General features: G+C 38.4%; 2 protein-coding genes across 5 annotated transcripts in view; one reads left to right on the forward strand and one right to left on the reverse strand.

Annotated features, from left to right (window-relative positions):
- SLC2A13 (solute carrier family 2 member 13) overlaps nt 1-18,444 on the forward strand; it is a 375,990-nt gene that overhangs the window by 347,195 nt on the left and 10,351 nt on the right. The gene's annotated exons all lie outside the window — the stretch shown is intronic.
- The window catches only part of C9H12orf40 (chromosome 9 C12orf40 homolog), a 228,712-nt gene continuing 227,464 nt past the window's right edge, over nt 17,197-18,444 (reverse strand). For 2 of the 4 annotated variants that reach the window (XR_003519738.1, XR_003519739.1), the window contains exon 17: nt 17,197-17,490. The gene's annotated coding sequence lies outside the window, so the exon portion shown is untranslated. Of the gene's footprint in view, nt 17,593-18,444 lie in introns of all 4 variants that reach the window. The other 2 variants (XR_003519737.1, XR_003519736.1) reach the window with 1 other exon arrangement.

Here is an 18,444-nt window from a genome sequence, read left to right on the forward strand (position 1 = left end):
TAATGGCAGCTGGCTGTCCCCAGCACGAGTGGTCCAAGAGAGAAGCAGGCAGAAGTCATATTAGTTTACATTAACTAGCTTTTGGAAGTCGTACTTCGTCATCCACAATAATAGTTACACGGGTTAACCCTAGTCAGTGGGAGCTACACAAGGGCACGAATACTAGGAGGTGGGATCACAGGGTTACATCTTGCAAGCTGACTCCCATGGCCCTGAAGAAAACTCGTGTTTGAAGTAGATTTAAGCAAAACAATAGCTTTTATATTCAAATGGATGGAGTGTGTGGGTTAAGTCATGGCTGGTTTTCATTGTGTCTGTGTATGTCTGTGTTTACCATAACTGGCACATAACATGTAGCCATTAGCTCTTCTTTTTCGTTTTAAAGTACACTTGTGTCTTGGACTGTGATTAGATTATCCAATGTATATTTATCATTTTCACAGAATAAAAGCTACCAATATGAGACAACAAAAATTAGGGATGCAGTTGTCCTCATCATTTAGGTGAAACCAATAGAAATATTAGGCTACTTTAGAAGAGATGGGTTATTGGATTAGCTCCTCAATCTGTATTAAATCTCCACTTACATATTTTTCACATAATTGCTGATGTTTGTGAAAACAGAAAACCATTTTCTGTTACAGAACTACAATATAAATGAGAAAATATTGAACTGAAATGGGAAAATAGCATTATAATTATAGCTCAGGAAATGCAAGTCAGAAATCCAAAATAAGTTAAACATATGCTGAAAATGATAGCATTTTTTAATGTATTTAAAGATAATTATATTGCAAACATAATACAATTTTTACCATTGTTTCCCAGTTGAAGGGCAGAGGAATGCTTGCATGCTTACTTTAAGTCCCTCAAACAGATATGTGTTGTTTTCTTAGCAATAAAATGAAGTTTCACTATCGATTACTTACTATTATTTACCTTAGGCAAGTTATGAAACAAACACCTTTTGGGTTATTTTTTAAGTTTTTTGAAACTGAGCAAAAAGCACTCTTCTGCACTGATGTCAAGAGTAAAACATCTTTCTAAATGGAAATTTGCCAATATGTATCAAGAAGCTTTGTAATATCCACACCCTGTAATTAGCAACCACACTTCTAAAAATGTGTTATAAGGAAATAAGTGGAGAAGAAGCCAAAAATAGATATGTTTGTGACAACATTATTACTATTAAAAATATTGAAATAAAATTCAGGAGGCAAATGATAAAATAAATGATGCTATATTCTAATTATGTTAGCATCCAGGCTAAACCGCTATCAGAAGACCTGTCTAAACAAAGAAGTTTATTTCAGTAAAGTTTAGTCTTCCGGAGATACCAGCCCTTGTTGCCATGCACTACCAAATGGGCAGGGACCTAGGTCTCCACTTCCTTACTCTGTTCATTTGAAGAATTATACTTTCTACAGAGCTTTAGCCAACTCACCATCACCAAGACCTTGTGCCAGTCCATGCGGATGGGAAAGAGGAGAAAGTGGGCAAGCAACTTTCTGTTTTAAAAATGACCTAGAAGGCCTATACCTTATTTCTGCTCACGCACCAGGGCCCCACTCAGGTCAAATTAAGAAGTCAAGGGCTAGAACCCTGCACTGTGACAGTCAATGAAATATGAAAGTTACCATGAATAACCTTGAAAACATGAATATGTTAAGTGAGAGAAGCCATTTATACAAGGCCACATACTATATGATTCCATTTATACGAAATGTCCAGAATAGGCAAATCCATAAGAGACTGAAAGTAGATTAGTGGTTATCAGGGGCTGGGAGGGGGAAGGGTGAGGGAGTGACTGCTAGTGGGGATGGAGTTTCTTTTCGGGGTGATGAAAATGTTCTAAAATTAGACAGTGGTGCATAACTGTCTTGCATAACTGTCAGTATACTAAAAAATCAATGAATTATATATATTCTAAAATGATGAATTTTATGGCATGTGAATAATACCTCAACAAAGCTATTATAAAAGAAAGAAAAATGTTCCAGTGCAGAAAAGGACAGTAGGAAATTTTCCTTCCTCAAGCCTCGCATGGATAGAGGGGAACCCTTGCTCTACCCCAGAAATTTAAAACCAGGAGTCAGCCCTCTTGTGGGTTTCAGCCTTGTGGGTTTCTCACTCCCTGTGTCTGCAAAACCACCGCCTTATGGATTTAATCCAAAGTGGTCCCCATTCCAGAGCACCCTCCCGGGGGTCTGGCAGAAGCAAATGTAAAATCCTCTCTGGAAATATCAGCCTCAGTCAAAGCCTCAAACCATTCCATAGATAAAATCACAAGGTAGATAAGTAGTTCATAGTCCAAATCACAAAATATACAAGGGTACTAGCCACCCTGAATGAGAATCAGTGAGACACAAGACAGCAGTGATGGCCCCACAGGGATTTCAGGGATTGGATTTGTTAAACAGACACAAAATAAGCATCAATATGTTTTATTTTAAAAATAAAAGGAAATCTTGAAAATATGACCAAAGAATGGGCAGATTAGAAAAATTATTAATTTTAGAAAAAAATGTTTAAAATTTGGCTACATAGATTTACCAGCAGATTTGACTTAGTAGAATCAATGGACCAGAAGACGGATATGAAATGTTATCCTGAACGAAGTCTAAAGAAACATAAAGATGAAAATTATGAGAAAGAGATCGGGATATAAGAGGGAGTTAGGATAAGAAGTGTGACGGACATACTTCACATCAGACTTCTAGAAAGGAGAAAATGGGATGGGGAAGAGGCAGTGTTAAAGATGTGTTCACTGGGAATGTTCCAGAATATTTGAATCCACAATTTTAAGAAGCCCAGAGCATCCCAAGCAGTATAAGTAAAACCATCTCCACACTAAACATATTAATGTGAAAATGCTGAACAACAAAGGGAGAAAATCTTAAAAGCTGCTAAAGAGGGCGGGAAAAGAAATCATCTTCAAGGCAAGAGCAGTTAGACTGACAGTTTATTTCTCAACAGAATCCAGAAGAGAATTGAATTACATCTTCAATATGCTGAGAGAAAATACACAACTTATAATTCAATGCCCAGTGAAAATCTCCTGCAAGAATGAGAGAGTAAAAGGCTCTCAGTTTCTCAAAAATCTTCTAAACCTCAAAAGGGAACAGAAAGAAGTACTTTATTTTCAAGCAGTTGGGAGTAAGGAGAACAGCCACAGGAAGTGTCACTCTGAAAACGAAGGAGATTTTGTAGAGGAAGGAGACCAAAGCTGAGCGCCAGCTGCAATGTTGGTGGGCGCTGGTCAGACAGGTGTTGCAATCTTGTAGAAAGTTGCTGCTTTCCTTGCAGTTTGGCTGTCCGAAGGCCATTACATCCTGTTGTAGGACTTGTTGGCTCAGAAGGGGAAGTTAGAGGGAGTGGGTTAGTTTCTCAGTACCAGAGCACAGGGGAGTTGGTGTGAAGTTCAGAACAGAAAACGTTTACAGCCCTCCACAGCACCTTCTCTTGAACAAGCAGACAGAATCCAGTGCCTACCAACCTTAATGGATCTGTTGCAATAGAAGGAAAATCCTGAGAATGGGGGTCAATGTTAGCAGTTAAATTTTCCTTTTGCTTCTGTTCTGAGATTGTGTTCTGGAACATTTGTTCTGAAAGTATGTCACTGCTTAGCTAAATGACCCTAGAAACTATACATTTAATGAGAGGGGTTCCTACCAAGAGGAAGAGCAGGTGAGTGAACAACCTTTGGAGAAATGTTCAAAGCCAAGACTGGATTTCTGTCAAGAGTATCCAAAAGAAAATAGAGGTTATTTTGGTTGGCTTCACATCAGAAGGGTTCTGAGGGATGTGCCTGCAGCAGTCATCTGAACAGGAACCCCCCATCCCCACCCCGGAGGCTAAAAAATGGAAGCAAAGTTGTCTTGGCTCTTTGGCTCCCTTGCAATTGCGTATGAATTTATAATCCGTTTGTCAATTACTCCCCCCCCCCCCCCCCGCAAGAAAAAGCCTGCTGGGACTCTGATTGGCTTTGGGTTGACTCTGTTGGGTTGATCAATTTGGGAAAAACTGATATTTTTTTAACAATAAACCCATTAATAAGGTATATCTGCATTTATTTAGTTTTATTGTTTTTCTGGAGTATTTTGTAGTTTTTAGGTTACGATCTTGCACATATTCTGTCACATTTATTCCTAAATATTTCATATTTTTGATGCTCTTGTTAATGGAATTTTTCTTAATTTCTGATGGTTTACTTTACCATGTAAAAATACAATAAGTCTTTATATATTGATCTTGAAAAAAGCAACCCTGCTAAATTCACTTGTTCCAGTAACTGTTGTTGTTGGTTTCATTGGATTTTCTACATACATGACCATGTTATTTGCAAACTGTAAAACTTTTAACAGACAATATAGCTGTATATCTTTATGACCCAGGGAAAGGGAAGGATTTTTTTTTAAAACCAGTCATAGAAAATGAAGACCATACAGGAAATTCTGGATATACCTGACTACTTTCAGAATTCTGATTTGTGAAAAGATAGCTTAAAGAAATTGAAAAAAAGAAGCCCCACATTGATAGAAGATATTTACAATACATATACCTGGCAAATGCTTAGTACCTAGAATTATGCTGCCCACTGATGGAGCCACAAGGTACTGTGGCTTTTGAGCACTTGAAATGTGGCTTGTTTCAACTGAAATGTACTGTAAGTGTAAACTACACAGCAGACTCGGAGACTTAGTACAAAAAAAATGTACAACATCTTCTTAATAATTTTTATATTGGACACGTTGAAATGAAAATATTTTAGATATATTGAGTTAAATAAAATATATTACTAAAATTGATTTCACTTGTTTCACTTTTTGAATGTGGCCACTAGAAAATTACTTATATATGTGGCTCACTTTATATTTCTGTTGAACAGTCCTGATGGACAGTATATTTAAATGTTTCTGTAAGCCAATCAGAAAAAGAAACAATTCGGTTGGAAAATGCAAAAGAGCAGAGCACTTTATAAACGCAGATATTCGAATGGCCAATACACATATAAAAAAGAGGCTCAAGCTCTTGGTTAATCAAGAAAATGCAAATTAGAACTATAATGGAGAGGGGCTCCTAGGCGGCTCAGTCCTTAAGCAGCGTCTGCCTTTGGCTGAGGTCATGATCCCAGGGTCCTGGGATCCAGCCCCGCCTCGGGCTCCCTGCTTGGCAGGAAGCCTGCTTCTCCCTCTCCCGCTCCTCCTGCTTGTGTTCCCTCTCTCACTGTGTCTCTCTCTGTCAAATAAATAAATAAAATCTTTAAAAAAAAAAAAAAACAGAACTACAAGGGAGTACCATTTTCATCTACCAAATTAGCAGATGTGAAAAAAACAAGGTTGCAGTGCAGAGTTCTCTCTTACCTACTGATGGTGAGAATCTAAATGGACCCAACTCCTTTGGACAGTTTGTGTTGTCGATAAAGTTGGCCGTGCACATAACCTGTGATCCAGCATTCCATTTCTCTGTACTTAACAAACTTTCACACACATATACCAGGAGATATGTTAAAAATATGTTCATAGAGCATTACATATAAGTTTTAAAAACTGTAAACAACAATAGAATAAAGTGGTATATTCATACAGGTATATAGCGTAGCACACTGAAAATGAAGTATAGTTAAAGGCTAGCAACATGGATGAATCTCAAAAGCATAATTTGCAGGAAAGAAGCAAGTCCTGAAAGAAAGCATACAGTTTTCCATTACGTCAAATTCAGTATCAGGCATAATCAAGCTATCCATTTTTTAGGAATGCATATATAAATAGCATCACAACAGAGAAAGACAAGGGCATAATTAACATAATTAATGATGGTGATTGTGGGACCAGGGGAAGCATGCAATCAGAAAGTGGCCTGTAGACAGCTTCTAAAGTCTAATAATAATGTAGTTTTTAAACTGGTTGGTAAGTATACGGGTGGTTATCTTCTTGTTGTAGTTTATAGTGTTCATATTTTACAAATTCTTTATATGTATGACAAACTTTAATAAATTAAAAGTCTTTAAAACAACTATGGCATGAACCTAATTTTATTTGCACACACACGCAAACTAGGTTTTTAAATATGTATGGGGAAGGAACTCAAAAAAGTATACTAAAATAATGTATTTCATGATGATAGAGTACATGCAGATGAGGAGTCGGAATTTGGAAACTTAGGCCTCAGGGCAGTTTTGATTGTCAGCTACTTAATCAGTGTTCTATCAATTGTGCTTATCAAAAATATAAGCAGCATGTATCACTGTCAGAACTTGAAAAGTAAAAATTACCAGCAAAAAACTGGGTTTATTCAGGAATAACAGAGAATTGCAATTCGGGACATACAGGCTATGGCAAAACCACAGGCAAATCTAACAGAAGAGAGGAATGTTATTTTAAAGAGGAGGAATTTGGGAGTAGTTGTTTTGAATGAAGGTCCACTGGAGATGGAGGAAGAGCAAGAGTTCAGGGTGATTGATGACAGTTTCTCATTGGCTGACTTGTAGTGGTTGATTTCTTGTTGATTTGATGTGCATCTTTTCCTGTTGGGGCCTGTAATTGATGTTGGATGGTATGGCTCGCCCTTCTAGCACCTTGACTCCACTTTAGTGAAATTTCCCTTTTTTTAAACAGGCAAGTTTGAGTATTTTTAGGAAAGTTTCAGATGGTTACTAATTCTTTTGGACATACAGAAAGTCATAATTCGTCTATCTGAATGTACATAAGTCTCCTAGGTGTAGAATATTTTTGCATATGTACTCCAGCAAATATATGTAATCGAATATTATTTTTATTTCTGTGTAGTTTTTCTTAGGATAGATTCTTGTACTTGGTCCAGATTTCTATGATAGAATTAAGAGTATCATGTGTGTTATCTTAGTACCAGTAAAACTTGTAATGTGATCATTCCCTTCCTCTCTTGATGGATTCATGGCTAACAAATAGCAATTTATCATCCACAAGCTTGGTGCATTTGCCCTTTTTGATTTTTAGACAGTAAGAAAATCTAAGCTAAGTCTCCCAACTATTTCCATTCACCTTGCATCGTGCTTTATTCATTTATTCACAGGCCACCTTCTCTTGTCTCTTACCCTTGCTGTTTATTCATTTTCATCCTAAAATTTATAATGTTCCAGAAGATAATGCTTATACATTACTGTACAAAAAGAATAAGTTTATTCATGATTGCATGAAGAGAAAACTTGTTTCAGTAAAGACTAAAGAGGAAGGAAGTATATCAAAGTATAGTAGTATATCAAAATGCTATAAAGAGATTAACAAAAAGACTGTGGGATAAATAAATGAGCTGGGAAAGAAAAAAAAAATCCTAGGAATCCAGATGATGTTATTTCCTTCTTCTGTAGGAAACACATCATATCCACAAGGGAATATTGTAATGTATAGAGCTTTACACAAGAAAAAAATATTCCTGTCTCTGGTGCCGACGCCTGCAGAATACATGTGTTTTACTAATAGCAACAACAATTACTGTTGTTTTCATAATAATAGCTTTATTACATGCTAAGCATTTTTAAATGAAGATAGTAAGCCTCAGTTAGCTTAAATCACTTACTTACAGTCCTTGGTGGAAACTAGTAAGTGGTTGACCAGAATTCAAACCTAGGTCTGTTCTCCTGCAAAACTTGTGCTGTTAACCTCTGTACAAAACTGGCCCTTTACCCAGTCCAACTCCTTTTCTTCTGAAACTTTTAATCAGATTGAGTAACTCCTGATACCTGAATCAAAGGTTCGCTTTAACATCACTGTTTTACATTACAATTTTATCTTTTTTTAAAAAAGAAAACATTTACAGAAAATTTATGGCTATGATTTGATTCATATAAAAATGTTTTGGCTATTACAGGCACCATGCCAAGAACAAAGGCAAGTAGGACCCCAAAAAGCTCAAAGTAGGCCATTTACTGAAATCTCGTATTTGATCAGCACTTTCTTCTGGGGAAAATACTCTTTGTACATATTACCAGAGAGAGAGGATTTAGATAAAGTGTTTAACCTTTGGAGCCATCCCCCCACTCCACATAAGATAGAGTACAAAGAATGATCACTCACCAAGGTTGAGCCCAGATTTAATACTCTCTGTCAGAAGTTTTCCCAGCTCCTAAAATTCCATGACTCTGGGTTTTCTCTCTTGTGATCAGGGCAGCCAGACTGATCTAACCATCCCCAAGGACCGGTCACCTCTGAATTTTGTGTTATCTCTGTATATGCCAGTATCTTCCTACAATGTGCATTTCAGATGCTTCAGGACCCCCCTTCCTTTAAGGGATAGAACTTTGAGGCATATTACCAACTTCAGGGACCCTCTGGGAAAACTTCTACCCAAGGTGAACACAAGGTTTTTTCAACGTACTTTATAATAAAAGCATAGCAAGCCTTCCTTAAATTAGAGTATGTGCTTTTCCCTTAAGATTTCTCTTCATTTCCTAAGACCTTGACCTTATTTGAGGCGTAGTTCCAGGACCATGGTTATCTTACAAGTTCATCTAGGATCCAAGACAGAGCCCAAACATTGAGACACCCATAATCTAATACTGCCCATTGCTTGCTCACTTGCTCCAAATAATCTTCATTACTAGGTGTTAGAGCTGATCTCCTGGACAACTAAACCACAGGCAAATGTGCTAAGTTCCCTCCCTCAGGATATGTCAGGGTCTAACAGAAGCCTAACCACCCACTTTGTCCATTGCTACCGTCCCTTTTCTCTCTGTGTGAAGAAAAATACCACAGATCCCCACTAATCTTCCTCTTCTTTGGGTGTGGGTGTTTGTGTGTGTGTTAGGAAAGATGAAAACTTCTCACCTGCTCATTTCTTTTTGGCTGTTCTTCTAATAATTTAATTGACACTGAGCTTGTAGTAAATTACTCTTAAGTGATGGAATGAATGAATATTTAAATTCATCTATTCTCATACTTATTCTCATGCCTAGAATACAACAGACATTTATTTGTTGAAATAATAATTTAATTAAAGGAGTAATTACTTGGAGTTAAAAACTTTAAATACGTGCTATAAACTAACAAAATCACAAAAATTCATACGAAGAAGAAAGAACATATTACACTAATTCATTCTCTCCTTACATAAAATTGCTTTGGAAATAAAGGAATTTCAGAATCACAAGGCAGTATTTTCTTGTTACACTGTCAAGTGGTGAAAATGATTGATGCATGTAACAAATATTTACTGAGCACCAACTGTGTGCTTGTCACTGTGCTGGCCTGTGGGAGCAGGGGTGATGGTAGGTGAGGTGGAGGACAGGCTGGGTAAGGCTGGAGCAGGGGGCAGACTTTGCAGGGACCCTCCTGGTGTGAAGCCAGGGCTGGTTTTAGGGTGAGGAGCCTGAAGGTGGGTGTGACATGATTTGCTTTGTTTGCTCCAGTGCCAGGAACACAGGAGAAGGAAGGACAGGGTGGACGTTAAAGGACCTGTTAAGCTATGCGTTCACCCAAATGGCAGAAAACCCAGCTTTGATTTAGAACGATCGAGACACATTTCTGCTTTATAGGTTTGTTTCAATCCTGGGAATCAGTAAAGTGTTTCAGAAGTCTCTATATAAATCAGAAAGTGAGAAAAAAGGCAATTGCCATTAAAATGCTTAATTTATGAAATGATTACGTTTTCACTTTAGCAGTAATTTGAGATAAAATAATGTGAAACTGCCTTAAAGTTTATAGTTTTTTATAATAATGACTCCATCTCATTATTTACAAAATTCTTATGTCAATAACTGATGGCACAGTTTCTTTTTTAAGTAATCTCTGAGACATTCCATGTGCATTTTCATCCTCTAAGCAGCTTTCTGGGGAAACTTTTTTACTTCCTTACCAAGGACTCTATCAGAGAAAGTCATTATGTAGTTCTGTGTTTTAGAGGATGTATTATTTAAAGACTGCTTAACACTGCCATCTTGTTGTACTGGAATGATTGTTCTCCTTGCAATACATTTGTAGTGTTGACATCACTGCCCTCAAATGAGTTATCTAGTTATTGAGATTGTTTTGTGATATTTTAACTCCTGGCTCATAATCAGCATCCTTTCTGTTCTGATTATTGTTTTATGCTTTGGGGCAAAATGGACACCAAGTCAGAAGAGAATGTATGAGACACAGAGCTCAAATTTGCCAAGGTGCTACTCATTTTAATTCCTCATGCTCTTTGGGAGGCATTTTATTCTCATTTTGAATAGAGATTGAGTGATTTCACTACTGACATTAAGGAAGAACACTGACTTAGGGGAGATTTCAAGCAGAGTTTTCATATCTTCTTTTTCTATTTATATTCCATAAAAAAAATAAGGCACCTCAAGAAAGAGGTTTTCATATATACATGAACTGGTAGGATGATTATGTTGAAGGAGAAAGAAACCAAGAAGACTGGGTTTCGAATGCTACCTCTTCTGTGTAACCTTGGGAGAGTCACTGCATTTTAAAAAGACTTGTCACATACGCAAAATGAAACTATCAATGCTGTTGTTTTGGATTATTATGGGAATTAAATGAGTTAATGTATATTAAGGTGTTTTGTGTATGGTAAAACTCCATACAAATATTAGTCAACTTCCTCAAGTGAAGATTTACTGCTACTCAAGGACATTTCTGTTGGGAGCACAGCTTTCAGAAAGAAGCCATAGAACTCACACTTGATGGAAGGCAGCTGTAGAATGGATTGAAAAGAATCCAAGAAACAAATTATACCATTGTTTGCATCAAGATAGCCAACCGCGAGAAATCAGCTACATTCATTCCCATGCACCTGCAAATTAAAACGCGCGGGGGTACTGTGCAGGAACTGTCGCGGTGGAAAGAAAATGAGCCAAGAGCACTGTTGTGAAGTTCTCACAGCTTGGGATGATACAGACAGATTTCATGATGCTTATGTACGGAAGTATGTCTGTCTGATACCATCATAGGCAATAACTTTTTAAATTCAGTAGAGATAAATTCTTAGAATTTAAAATTTCAGTGGCAAATATATGTCTTCTCTAATACAGCATCGTGGAGAGATTGGTATCAGATGACCAAAGATCAGCTTAAAATTAATAAAAGTATTTTTATCGTTTTGCTTAAAAAACATGGAACATTGTTTATGTGTAAAATTTACTACGTATAGTGGCCTCTGAAGCCCTAGGGCAGGAAGGGGAAAGAGAGAGGTACTGTGTCCTTCCTGGAGAAGGGTCCCCAAGACATGCAGGAGAGTAAAAGAAGTCAGGCAGGAGAGCAAAGCCTGAAGGGTGGGAAAACCTCCGGTCTCTGAATTGAATTCAAACTTGAGAGGGATGGTATAACTCACCATCATGAGATCCTTACCATAGCATCATCACACAAGAGCCCATCCTAACCCTGTCTCGTGATAAATTATATTATTAATTTCATTTACTAAAGTATCATCTTTGAAAAAGTTTTTAATTATAAATGGTTATTAAATTATGAAATCAGTAGCAATCAGCAAAATCGACTCTACTGAATTAAGCCTTTTTTCATTTATTTACTCATTTATTTAACAAATAAGTATATACATTGTGCCAGGTATTAGATATCATTTAAGATCTCACAAGTGCTTTTCAATTTACGTACCACTGATGGGAGCAGTGTGCCTGCAGCACCACCCCATTTAGCAGCATCCCACATTTCTCATGGCTCTGGAGCCCATGACAAACAAATGAACTTATTATGCTGAGTTTGTTGCTATTACTTCGATTACACTGTTTCCCCTACTTCATCCCATTTGGTTCAGTCTCTCCTTTTTACCCAGTACTTCAGGGTTCCTCATATGATTGGCTCATAATGGCAAGAAATAAAAGAAAGGAAGAAGAGAACCCAAAGTAGAAAATGGGGGGAAAAAATGACAGTTTTCTTGAATGACAGAGGAGCAGATTCTGAATGTGATTCTGAAAGGAATTCCAGAAAATATGTGAGCAACAGAGTACAACATAGTTGGAATAGGGTAGCATCTCCCACAGTGACTTATGGGGAAAAGTCATCTTAATATTTTATACCATATTTTCAATATTTAAAAAAATCTTATTGCAAGAATGGAACTCTATGGCCATTATGATATTCTTTTGAGGACCTGTGGCATTTTATAGATGCAGAATCAGGATCAGTACTCTTATCTTAGATTTTAGCCATTATTCTGTTAGAACTTCCCATATTGAGAGGAACACACACCAGACTTCCTGGTTAATGGAAGTTTTATGGTGAAGTTACACAGAAAAGTAAGAGAACAAAGTTAGAAGATCTAGACTACTGTGCATCAGAGCGGTGGTGGTCTGCCCTTCGCCTCTCTCTTCTGCACTCACCTATCACTGTCAACTATATGATCCTTCTTATGGCCTCTGTTTTCCCTCTTCTCTGAGTCTTTCCACTTCTGTATTGCTCTATCCTGTTCAAATAGGTCATACTCTGACTTCCAGAGAGAGGGAACATAAACCATTCATCAAGTCATTCTCTAGTATAAAACATCTACCGTGTGCCAAGGCTGTTGGTATCTAACAGAGCCAGGCAAGCCGTTCGTGGGGCAGAGCGTGACTGCTTGCGTGAGGGGACTACCGAGCTGTGAACAGAGGCAGGCACTGTCAGGCTCCTGAGAAGGGAGGCCATGTGGTGACAGCCGAGTATAAATATGGAAACAGGAGCCTGGAGGCCTTTGGGGGCAATATGAAGGAACGGCGTGATGGAGAAGACTTGGTAATTCAACAGCAAGATTTCCCTTCCTTTCAGTGCCAGTGGAAGCTGGAGAATGACCAATAACTTTAATGCTTGCCTTTACTACAGGAAAAAATTTAGAGTGAAACAAAACAGTGGAAAAAGAGGCCCAGGACTAGTGGTCTGTGCATTCTCAAAGTTGCTCCCGTCTTGTCACAGGGACATTTATCACAACTATAAATTCAAAAGTGAAAATAATCATCATCATAATAGATTTCCTTTCCCCCCAGTTTCCCATATTTCCATTTACTCTCCTGTAAATATTATCAGATAATATTTTGTAGTTTGATATTCCTGCACTGCCAAGTTCATGGCATTTTCCATGTTTCCAGGTAATCTTTACAAAGTAGACCATGGCCAGGCTTGCTGTTGGTATAATGATGCAGTAGGAAAAAGAATGATGAAGTATTTCTTTAAAGTAGGGAATTTTTCTTAGACAGAAACGGCGTTGAACTCTGAATGCTAATGTGGACCCTCCTCCCCAAGGCAGAGTACAGGGCTCTTCTGGCATATTTTTTACATTGACCTCAGAACTTCAGGGGACAAGTCTGGGAGGAGCTGGAGAGGCAACAGGGAACCACATCCACTTCTATTGATTGTACATTCATTGTACTGTTCGTTTGATACCAAAATGAAAGTAACCTAAGTTAGATCTAAGACTTAAACTTCAAATCTTTGTAGTTTAGCCTAACTTACTTTTAAAAATTATTTTAATGGCTGCTTTATTTCCTACAGTTGTACCTTAATTCACTTAATTACCCTCCACTGCAGATATCTTTATTGTTTTATTTCTAATTTTCATCTGTGTTAAGCTTGTGATAAAGGAAAGTATAGTGAAATATACCTTTCAGCATATAATGTTTCCATTCAGAAAATTTCCTAAGAATAAATTTTAGAAATGAGACATTAGGTCATGAATATTTGGATATGAATATTCTTATGTCCAAATTGCCAGATTTCATTCCAAAAGGAAATTATACCAATTTAAATTCTTAACAGAATTAGAGACTATACCAGTATCATTTTATCTGTATGGCTTTAAATATTATTTTCGTCTGGTTGCCCACTCATATTCTTTCACTCTATTTCCCATACTCGGATATATAAGCTAGCCAACGTCCTGGTAAATAGTTTAGATACCATGACTTAACATATAAATAAAACTTCAGTCATTTAAAAAGAGTCTTTTAGCTCCAAATATCTAATGCTAATAAAATTTACCCATGTCTATGATTTGTCTGAATAATTCTAAAGATTTTCTTTTTACCAGAAAATGATAATTAACAAAAGATAATCGATTTTTTTCAACTTGCCTTTATGTGACAGTCTTCTGTAGGAAAACTGTAAAACAAAAAACAGGAAAAATAAAGGTAGACAATAGAAAATCATCTGGAGCCAAGATCTTCAACCTGGTCTGCATGCTACAAGCTAGGGAGCCATACTTTTCTAAAATTATTCAACTGTACATATGTTAGAATTTAAATGCTATACTGGGGCGCCTGGGTGGCTCAGTATGTTGAGCATCCAACTCTTGGTTTCAGCTCAGGTCATGATCTCAGGGTCGTGAGATCAAGCCCCGTGTTGGGCTTCATGCTCAGCAGAGAGTCTGCTTGAGATTCTTTCCCTCTGCCTCTCCCCCTGCTTGCTTGCTTGCTCTCACTCTCTAAAACAGATCTTTTTTAAAAAACATTTAAATGCTATGTTGCCACCCTTGACAGAAGTTTATTTCATGTTAGATTATCATGTAGGAATTATGCTAGTGAACAGAAATTAAAATGAGAAGTAATGAGTCAAGTTTCTAACAGTAACTTTTCCTATTGCTTTGATGGGAATGTTCAAAAATTGAAATTTCTCATGGCTTGGGTTGCTTATAAATTGTCATCCTGGCCCTCTGAGTGATTGGCATTATGTTTCTCTTCAGACAAGAGCAAAGGTGTCCTTCCCTGGGGAGATACTCTGGCCTTTTCTAGGTACCTTTCTACCTCAGACTAACTGTGTAATCAGATCATAAATTCCTATAGATAAAGAACTATTAAAGTTTACCCTTTGGGGTGTCCATTTTGTTTTGAGGTGATAGCTTAATGATGTTCTTCAAAGAAATCACAGACCTACATCAGGAACTAGAGATGAAATCATGCTTCACTCCCACTTCCCAGTAATGAATTTACGTGCAGTAAACTCAGTAGAAGAACGGTAGATGTGGCAGGCAAACCCTAGCAAGCTTTCTTTTCCCTTCCCCGAAACCCTGCATCTTTTTGTAAACTCTGGGACGGGAGTAGAGTTCTCTTGGTTTCTCAACGATTAAGATTGGCTAAATAAAATTTGAAGTTTTGCATGTTAAATACAGGTTGTATTTTCTAGCATCCCCCACCTATGAGCATGAAGCAGTTCATTTCATCGTGAATAAAGGAGCAATAGAAAAGCATGAGCTGTGTAGGAAGCACAGAACAAATTGCTTATGGTTAATTGGGACAAGGGCAGTTGTAGCACCTAGTTCCTTTGGTTATTTCTCTGGATATCTGATGGAGAGAGAGGTCACACACACACAATATGCAGAAATAGCTCTACATCTGAACTGGTATTAGACTGGTTGTTGAGTAGGCAAGGGAGAACTGTTCCACCTTCGAAGAGAGCTGTGAATTTCTAGAAGCGTTATTAAAGGCAGCACTGTGGGCTCCGCGGCTGGAACAGCCAACTGATCGTTTATGGTCTGCATGGCAGGTGTTCGTCCCGTCGCTCGCTCGCTCAAGTAGTCCTCTGTCCCTGGCAAAGTGAGACCTGTATTGCCTGCCTGCATGATTCGGCTGCTCTTTCCGCTGCAGCAGCCTCTCTGCACAGCTCCCGCTATCATCATCCGTTTTCTGGTTTTTGCTCTTGAACGTGGTGAGGTGTCCCATCAAAGAGCATGGCTTTTTCTAATCCCAGCCCACACACTGATGTCAAAGTATTTTTTGTTTTTCTCTGGAGGATTATGTTCTTCCACCCGCAGTCACTCAGCCAGGAAAACATGAGGGTATTTTGCAATAACATTTGGAATATACGTTTTTATCTTTTAGTTGGGGTTTCCAGTGTTTATATTCTAAAGGTCAGGTGATGTCACCATCTTAGTCATTAGCGGTCTGCGTACTGCTGAGTATGTAACTCTGCCAAGTCAGAGCCTGTGGCGCTTTCCTAAAATCATCACGAGGATGACAAGGAGTTACTCGCCCTTCTACGCACATAAACGTGCATGGCCAAACAGTGAAAAGCTACACCCGGCCAAACACAGAGCTCACCCTAAAATATGCTGCTTTCCGTTGTTCCAGCAAAAGAGATCCTGCAAGTGACTTTGATAATAATGAGTGAAAATGGAGAATAGAATTTTTCAGTGAATTTTAGTGGTTTGAGTACATGTAAGCATTTCCCTCCCCAGAAACCTGCCTGCTTGTCTTTTTCACTTCTCTCTCTCATTCTCTCCCTCTCCCTCCCTGTCCCCTTTCTTACATAACTCAAAAGACTATTTGGTGAGGAATGAAGATGGAAGATTATTGATCAGGAGATTTCTAATGCTATTTTCTACTCACAGTTCAGTGTGAAATCTTCATTTATGTACATAGAGAATACTAGTATGAGCTAGAGGTGGAGATTTAAGAAAAGGCAGGTGGGGGATACAAAACTGGCTATTCTTTTGGCATACACTTAAATCACTTTCTTTGTGCCATGCAATTACAACTGTATATAATCTTTGTAACAAGTTTATTAGGGACTTTATATAGATTAGAAAACCAAGGTACAAAGAGGTTGACTAATTTGCCCAAAGTTACACAGCTGGTAAGTAACAGAACCTAGATACAAAACCATGCAGCCTAACTCTAGATCTTAACCTTTGTGCTATGCTGCCTCGGATGGGAGTCCAGGACAGTAAAAGAGGGAGGATATATAGATAGGACATTTCAGAGCACTTATAATGATGGAAGTGAGGAAAATGAAAATCTGTTGAGAGAGCAGAGTATTTCACATAGGTGAGTGGGTGGCAGCTGTACTCACCTTGAAGGCCGAGCTAGATTGTGACAGTGGAGATCAAGAGTGAGAGTTTGCCTTCAGTTAGAGGAAATGGCATGAGTAGAACATACCGGGTCTGGAAAGTTGGTTCAAAAAATTAGCAGTATAATTATTTGGAGAAAAGGATTGTATACAGGAGTATAAGATATAAGGTAGGCTGCAGCCAAATTTTGCAGGCCCCATTTTATAGGCAGTTGGGATAAGGGGGCTGAAGGTTTTTGAGCAGTGAGGTGGCCAGAGCAGTGCTTTCGAGAGCTCAACTTGGTGGGGTGATAGTTTGAAGAAAGGAATGCCAGACGTAGGGAAAATCATCAGGAGACTATATTTATTTGCTATTGGTGCTATAGTAATATTGCCATATACTTACTTAAAACAACACACATTAATTATACCCCAGCTTCTGTGGGCCAGCAAGTCCAAGCACAGCTCAGCTAGGCCCCCTGCCTAGGGTCTCACAAGGCTACAGAGTGTTCACTTGGGCTGTGGTTGTATCTGAGGCTCAGCTAAGGAAGATCTTGTTAGCCGAATTCAGTAACTTTTGTACCAAGAACTTCAGTTTCTTGCTGTTAATCAGAGGCTACCCCCAGCTCCTAAAGACTTCTCTCAGTCCCTCCCATGAGCATCCCAACACTGGCATCCCATCACGTACCAGCTTACTTTTTCAAAGCCAGCAAGGGAGTGAGAGACTTCCGTGGAGCAGCTTACATAATCACATACGTCCTGTCACTTCAGCCACGTTCTGTTAGAAACAAGTCACAGGTCACTCCCACACTCAAGGAGACAGGACTAGAGAAGAGGATCGAGTATCAGGAAATGGATCACAGAGAGACTACTCCAGAGTCTGCCAAAGAGACAAATGCAGTTGATGAGACAAACTATCTGAATCAGGGCAGTATTAACGCAAATAGAAAAGGCAGATTCAAGAAAATATGTCTAGGCAATATAATTATGAATTTTTACCCACATCATGTGAAGTTCTTTGCATACATCATCTCATGTAAGCCTCAAAATAACTATATGAGGTAGGTGCCAGGAAAACCCTTATTTCACAGATGAGGACACAGGCTTTGAAAAGTTAAGTACCTGGGTCACAAATATCCCAGCTTCAAATCTGGGTGTCCCAACCTAGATTTGAACATAGGATGTCAGTCCCAGAGCTCACAGTCTTAGCCACTCTTCTTTAATTGAACTTAAAAGTATAGAGGATTTTAAGAAAGATGGGTAAGAAAATATTGAAGATAACTGCAAGAGTTTAACCCATTTCAACTCAGGGAGTGGTGGTGGTATCGAAAACAGAAATGTCATGAGAGGCACTATTACACTGATACTACTATGCATACACTACATGCCAAGCAGTGTGCTAAGCACTCAGTATGCATTACACAGTTAATGTTCCAACAACCTGTGATAATAGTGGATATTCAGCAGATACCCAAATTCCATTAATGGAGCATGAGAAAAAAAGTCAACGCTAGAAGAAACTATCAGGGAGCATCCATGTGGAGACTATCAATCTCTAAAATTAGATGAGATGGGTGTGAAGGTGATCTAGCAGTGATATGTCACCCCACTGATCGCCACAGTTGCTTTGGCTGATTTGGCGGCTAGACATGTGTCCCCTTCCTCACCCTTCCATGTGCATCTCTCCTGTAGCTGTACACTCAAAGAGGATGACCTTCCCAGATATTGTTCT

This window comes from Zalophus californianus, chromosome 9 (genome assembly GCF_009762305.2).
Source record: "Zalophus californianus isolate mZalCal1 chromosome 9, mZalCal1.pri.v2, whole genome shotgun sequence".
NCBI classification, from domain to species: domain Eukaryota; kingdom Metazoa; phylum Chordata; class Mammalia; order Carnivora; family Otariidae; genus Zalophus; species Zalophus californianus.